This window comes from Tachypleus tridentatus, chromosome 1 (genome assembly GCF_004210375.1).
Source record: "Tachypleus tridentatus isolate NWPU-2018 chromosome 1, ASM421037v1, whole genome shotgun sequence".
In the NCBI taxonomy this organism is placed as follows: Eukaryota; Metazoa; Arthropoda; class Merostomata; order Xiphosura; family Limulidae; genus Tachypleus; species Tachypleus tridentatus.
Genome location: NC_134825.1, coordinates 96,261,358 through 96,268,699, shown reverse-complemented (window position 1 = coordinate 96,268,699; position 7,342 = coordinate 96,261,358).

Genomic DNA, 7,342 nt, shown 5'->3' with positions numbered 1-7,342 from the left:
AGGATCAGTCCTCTCTCCACTTCTTTACATAATTTTCGTCAGTGACATACCTTTTCCAAATCTAACATACACACACAATTCACAATACGCAGATGACATCGCAATCTGGAGCACCTCCAGAAACCCAGTAATGGCCATGTCTCGCGTACAAGAATCACTAAACAACGTCTCAACATGGAGCAACAAGTGGAGGGTCGTGTTAAATCCGACAAAAACACAAGCAATCACCTTCTATAGAAAACTAAAGAAGCAAAGAAAAATCTAGAAAAATAAATCTATCACTTGGAAACACAACCATTAACATGAGCAAAAACATCACATTCCTTGGCGTCACTTTCGACACAAAACTAACATGGAAAAACACATAAACAATATACACTCATCAATAAGAAAAAGGATTTCATATCTAAAGACTATAACTGGTAAACAATCAAAATGCGCACCGAACACCATTATACAAACATACAAGGCTTACATCCGTCCACTAATAGAGTACGGATGTCAAGTAACATACAACATGTCAAACAACACACTCCAAAAAATTCAAGTGCAACAAAACAGAATATTAAAATCCGCATTCAGTTTACCATCTTTTACACCAACAAATTATCTACACCAAATTAGTAATTTGCCAACTATAAGAGATAGAATAACAGAACTTTCTCTGAAATATTATCGAAAAGCAGAAAACAGAAACAAACTAACGGCATCACTACACAAATTATCAAGTGCACCAACAAAATACATATCACCATACAACATATTTCAAGAATCACAATCCACTCAACAAAGAGTCTAAATACATAAAACTATGTTATTAACATGAATTCCTTTTTTTTTTTCAGGTACAGGGCACGACAGACAAAACTTTCGGCGCCTGTCGTGTGAAAGTGGGTTTTCTCGGGGTACTCCCGTTTCCCCCCACATCAAAATCTTCAGGCATTGGATTTCTAGATCCCAGCCCAGGCAACCTTTTTTCCAGACCCAGAATCGGGCCGTTTGATTTGATCTGAACTTGAGTGAATTACATTCATGTTCACATCTACCCAACTTTTTCTTTTCGAGACAGGTCCCGGCTTTTCTTTCCACTGCTGCCTTTGCCTCCACCCAAAAGACCATTTAGTGAGACATTCCCCACCCAAAAAGTCAAGAATAATAACGATAATTAATTTATTAAAATAATAAAACAAAAAAAAAACCCACCACTTAATCCTAATAACAATCCACGAAAGGGGACGAAGAGGAACTACAAAGTTCCTGAACACCCCAGTTGGAGAGAGAACTCTTCGGATTTCTCTCTCTCTAAACTGAACCCCTGCCACGTTAGTTTAGCTTAGTTTAGTTCGTGTATTGATTTAATAACTGGTTCATCACCTATTTAAGTTGTAACAAATATTCACTTTTCCAAACAATTCCGGGCTCGATATTAACTAGAAAAAACACATACTATGAAAGAACGCAAGAGACAGAAAATAATGAAAAAGATGTTCAAAATCGATAAAACACACGTCTTTGACAAAAAAAAAAATCTACATTTATTTGCTACCTTTCGCCAGGCAGTTTAAATTGTGTACAAAGAAAATATTTTTTTTGTTTGTAATTAAGCACAAAGCTATACAATAAGGATTCTGTGCTCTGGCCCGGCATGGCCAGGTGAATTAAGGCGTTCGACCCGTAATCTAAAGGTCGCGAGTTCGAATCCCCGTTGCACCAAACATGCTCGTCCTTTCAGCCATGTGGGCGTTATAGTGTAACCGTCAATCTCACTATTCGTTGGTGAAAGAGTAGCCCAAGAGTTGGCGGTGGGTGGTGAGGACTAGCTGCTTTCCCTCTGGTCTTACACTGCTAAATTAGGGACGACTAGCCCAGATAACCCCAGTGTAGCTTTACGCAAAACTAAAAAAATAAACAATTCGATGCTCTACTTACTACAGGTATCGAAAAAAAAAAGAATTACTGAAGGGCTAGAATATAAAGAGAGATTCTGAATGACGGATGTACTGCGTGAAATACATTAATAAAAATATTTTTATAAGATACATTGTTCAAGTGGTTCTATAAACAGTTTCCAAAATTAAAAATATGTATTAAAGTGAAACAAATTGGAATTTAGAAATTAAAAATACACAGAAAAGTAAAAAAAACAACACACAACTTCGAAAAATTATAAAATAGTAACTTAATAATAAGGATAATGATGATTAGAAACATATGTGTAGGTGGTGTCAAGTTTACATAGGACAACAAATTGATATAGACGGAAACTATAAGCAGTTAAAAGAAAAACATTCTTTAATTCTCTGTGGTGTAGAAGAATTTAGTTTAAATACAAGTTTACGTTCCAGACTTTCACGATCATACTTGTCGTGAGGGAGCATGTAATAAAACATGTACACTCATGTCGCCAATTCAGTTGTGATTCCGGGTAGTTAAAGGGTTTGGGAACTGTATGGTGGAGGGAGCCGCTATGTACATGTCAGAGATGTTCAAGAAATCTGTTACCTAATCTGCCTAAAGTTTTCCCATTGTAGTGTTGTTTACATCTAGTATAACGAGTGCAATAAATATGCACTCCGATGTACAAGTGAATTGGACTTTTTATGTAAAAGATAAAGGTAAAATTGGAGAGAATTGATAATTTGGTGATATGACCGCATGCAAGGCAAATATTTCGTCCAAACGGACTAGTTTCATTAGTTTTGGGCAAGTAAAGACAATTCAGTGTGTAATTTAGAATGTCTGACAGATTTACTGTTATACGCTCCGTGGCCACTTTATTAGGTGCACCTGCTCTTTAATCCAAATGGCCAAACAGGAATCATGTAGCTGCAACTCAATATATAAAGCATGCAGTCATGGTCAAGAGGTTCACTTGTTGTTCGACCAAATATTAAAATGGAGAAGTTGTGTGATCTAAGAGGCTTTAACCGTGGAATGATTGTCGGTGCCAGATGTGGTGGTTTCAGCTTCTCAGAAACTGCTGACCTCCTGGGATTTTCGTGCACTACAGTTTCTAGATTTCACATAGAATGGTGCAATAAACAAATAATATCCACTGAGCAGCAAGCAATTCTGTGGAGGAAAACACCTCGTTAATGAGAGAGGTCAAAGGAGAATGGCCAGACTCATTCAAACTGACAAGAAGGCCACAAATACTCAAATAATCACTCTTTGCAACAGTGATGTGTAGAAGGGCATCTCTGAATGCACAACACATCGAACCTTAAAGTGGATGGGTTACAGCAGTAAAAGACAACGCCAGGTTCTTCTCCTGTCAGCTAAGAACAGGAAGATGAGGCTGCAGTAGGCACGGGATCACAAAAACTGGACTGTTGAAAATTGGAAAAACATTGCCTGGTCTAATGAATCTCAATTCCTTCTGTAACATGCTGATGTTATGGTCAGATTTGGCGTAAGCAGCATAAATCCATGGATTTATCCTACCTTGTGTCAACGGTACAGCCTGGTGATAGTGGTGTAATGGTGTGGATAATGTTTAATTGGCACATATTAGACCCCTTAATGCTAATTGATCATAATATGAATGTCACAGCGTACCTGAGCATTGTTGTTTACCACGTGCTGCCCTTTATGGCCACAGATACCTATTTTCCAGTGGCTACTTCCAAGAGGATAATGTGTAATGTCACAAAGCACGCATCAACTCAAGCAGTGGCAGCGCCAGGATATTTTCGTTGGGGAACTGAGGTAAACTGTAAAGGATCTTTCCAAAATGCCATCAATATGAAGTATAGATGGTAAATTATAATAATGTAAATACCAAGGTACATTTTAGAAAGGTGTGCTATTTTGAACTGCGTTTTCAATGCAGTTTTCATTGGAAACTCATACTCTGATTAATAATTCATTATTACAAATTAGAAATAATCTGTTTATGAAAATATGAATATATGTAAAAGAGGAAGCTCACCTAAATTCCACCAAAGGTAATACATAATAATAAAGAAAATCAAAATTAGCTTAGATTGAACATTTAATATACCATTAAGAGTAAAGCTACAAATCAAAAGAAATACAACATAAAGATATAGTTTACACAGCAGAAACTAATTATCCCATGTGAAATTAATACACTCTGAGGAAAATTAAAGCCACTATCATGCTAACTATCTTTCATCATGTTGTGTTTATAGTCAATATTAATTCAAAACTATGCGCATGTTCTGGTGATTTGCAGCAAATGTGTCTATAACAGTATCAATATCGAGTTGTTTTGCCCTCCTGGAGTTTACTGATATGACAGCAAGGTTGCTGGTGCGGTTGTTACCACTGCTGTTGCGCAAGTATGTCTTGAGAAGCTTCAGACGTTAGAAACTTCTCTCACAGGCAGCTGAAGGACAGGCAGGGTCACAGCGATGCATACAAGTTTGTGGAGGTCCATGAAGGCATCCTTTTGTGGCTCCAACATGGTTACAAGCTCCAATGGTGTGGATACTTCCTGCCCCTTGTCTTTCTTCCTGGCAATTAGCCAGTTCAACTGATGGACCTCCACTGCGAGGTCATCCTCTGCCACACCATACATAGTTTGCTGCCATTCCTAAGAGTGCTTGCTTGTCCAGAAATGTGGAGTGTTTGGGGTTCAATGCAGTTGCACCCATCAGAATACCGCAAGCATCAGAGGAGAATCTTCTATTCAGCTCGTTGAGCATCCTGTCTATGATGGCATAGAAGGTGTGTCTCCTGGCATGCAGGACATATCCGTGAAATACTGTTAGAGAAAGTGTTTATCTTTAACCATATAGCACAAGTACTTAATTAGAGGGTAGTGATAATGCAAAATTACAGGGCTAATTAGGGAACACAAACACAGCTTTGATATGGCATGTTGTAAAACTGTGGGAAGCTAATGGAAATGAGCGGGTGTATATGGCGTGCGGCTGGCATCTGGATCTCGATCGGGCTGAGCCAATCGTTAGCCATACACAGAGCGTACACCATGGTCAGCGGCTCGATGATCATATGCTTAAGGCGTTCGAGGTGGAAATTGTGCGCTTGAACAAAGCAAACAAGCGGCCTGGATATTGAACGGTCATAGTAGCACCAAAACAAAATGTCTAAGTTGCAGTTGACCTTCACAGAAAGGCTGGTTTCTTCATAAGTTCACATTATTCATACAGGCCAAACAAATTTGCTGTTAATCTTTACAAATGAAGATTTTATGAAACATAAGATAAAATAACTGCTAAGCCAAGTCAACAACAGTAATTTTTTTTTCATTTCGTATCTTCTAACTGACCTGCAGTAGTCCGGTCAATAATTATAATTATTATTCATAAATATTTAGTTTTCCCTCTACTTTTGTTTTAACTCAGCATGATTCGTAGCAAACTCCTCGTTTTTAAACAGTAACTAGCTTAACAGAGCAACCTCATTGTTTCTAACGTTTTCCCCTGACTTTCTTCAAAATTTCAGGGGTTCGATTCTCCTCGGTGAGCTGAGCAGATAGCCCTTTGTGGCTTTGCTATACGAAACACACACACACACACACTCTTCAAAATTTCAGATTTTCTAGATGAACATTACACATTGTATAGTATAAGTGCATCTAGCCAATTCCACTTTAGATTGTACAGGGCAGCAAAACTTGAGAAAATGCTTCAGGTTACGGTACTAAGAAAAAATAAAAATATCTACACCAAAACATTGCAGCATCGTAGTAGACATTAAAGCAGTCCGATTTTATTTACAGAAGAGCGGTTTACCAAAACCCTTTTAACATATACCAGTTACTGACATAGCTAAGCCGCTTATTTTGCAGGCTTTCTGATATATGAAAATGAGAGGTGAGGTTGTTGCTATTCTCTGACTTTTCCAGGTTTTGAGACAAAAACAGGTAGAAACAAGATCCTGAATCGCAACAGTCTTTTTTTTTTCATTCTTAGGTCAGTATAAGACAGTTTGAACTTGACTTACAACTCAATACAAGATAGCTTCAACTTCACTTACATTCTTTATATTTGAGCTTTTGACTCACCAAATACAGCTCCTAAGATAAAATTTATCTTCCAAGCTCACCAAAACGAAAACAATGTAAGGACGTTCTTCTTTTTATATATCTGACACAGCATCACTTTATTGCGCTAAAGCCTTACAGCATGAAGTACTAAAACATTTAACATGGTTTGTAACAAAAGCTACGATAATTCCAAAATTAATTTATAGCAATCTTATAGATAGACATGCTTTGTGAAGACAGGAATTTTCTAAAGAAATGAAAACAGAGTCGGGGAAATCTGCTTATCAGGCAGCCTCTTAACCAAAAGAGTTAAGAGTCTCACCTTTACTTAACTGGACATTAAAAACGCCTTAACTCCCCCATCCACTTCCCCTACATAATTTCAAGCGCCATCATATTTTGGTTATGATCTCAGTTCCACAAGTTTTCTCACCAGAAGATCTCCCTTTGTTCAGATTAGGCTTCATTTAGCGGTACAGTCAGATTCAGCTGTGGTGCAGCCCTGCAGCTTCTACTTGTGGGAGGTCCCCTGTTGTATTGAGCTACAATTTTGTAATATCTACACACACACACACACACACACACATATATATTACAATAATAAATGCGATGCTAAATACTAAATTAATTATAATTGTAAATATAATATCAGTTTAAAATAGTTCAAATATTTTCAGATTACATACATTATTTTGCTTTCTGGCTTTGGTTGCTGCGAATTTTGATATCATCTCATTCACATGTGGTGCTCGCAGGAACTTACTTCGGTAGAGAGAATGACAAAAATTTTCCAGTCCTTGCTGCTCCATAACAGAATGAAAACCATTCTTCATAAGCTTCATTTGTTAGAAATAATTTGGACATACACTTATCAGTTAATTACTAGAATTATAATAATCTAAATGTTGTCCTTGTTTTATTTCAACTTGTAAAAATTACAAAAAAGTTAATTTTAAAATAATTTCACCTAGTCAGGCATCATTCATTAAACAGTTATAGTTAGGAATAAAATATATTGATTAAATAAAAATATTTCTGAACTTACTTTTAAAAAAAGTTTGTGTTTTGTGGGAGATCCTTCAATGCAGATGGCCCTGGAGCATGCCCCATTGTTAATCCGGCAATGGTCAGCTTCACAATATTAATCAGATTTTCATGTCCGACGCTTAGCAGGTTGAATATTTAGTAAAAAAGGCAGAGTGTGGGCTATGGTTATCCTACTCAGACTGTGAATCGTGTCTCTCTGTTGCAACATCAACAATAAAAAAACATTCTCTAAACTTTGGGGAAGTAGGTACTGTAAAACTAATGGTTACTCCCGGTATTACATTGTATCTTAACTATTTATTAAAGAAAAAACCTTTC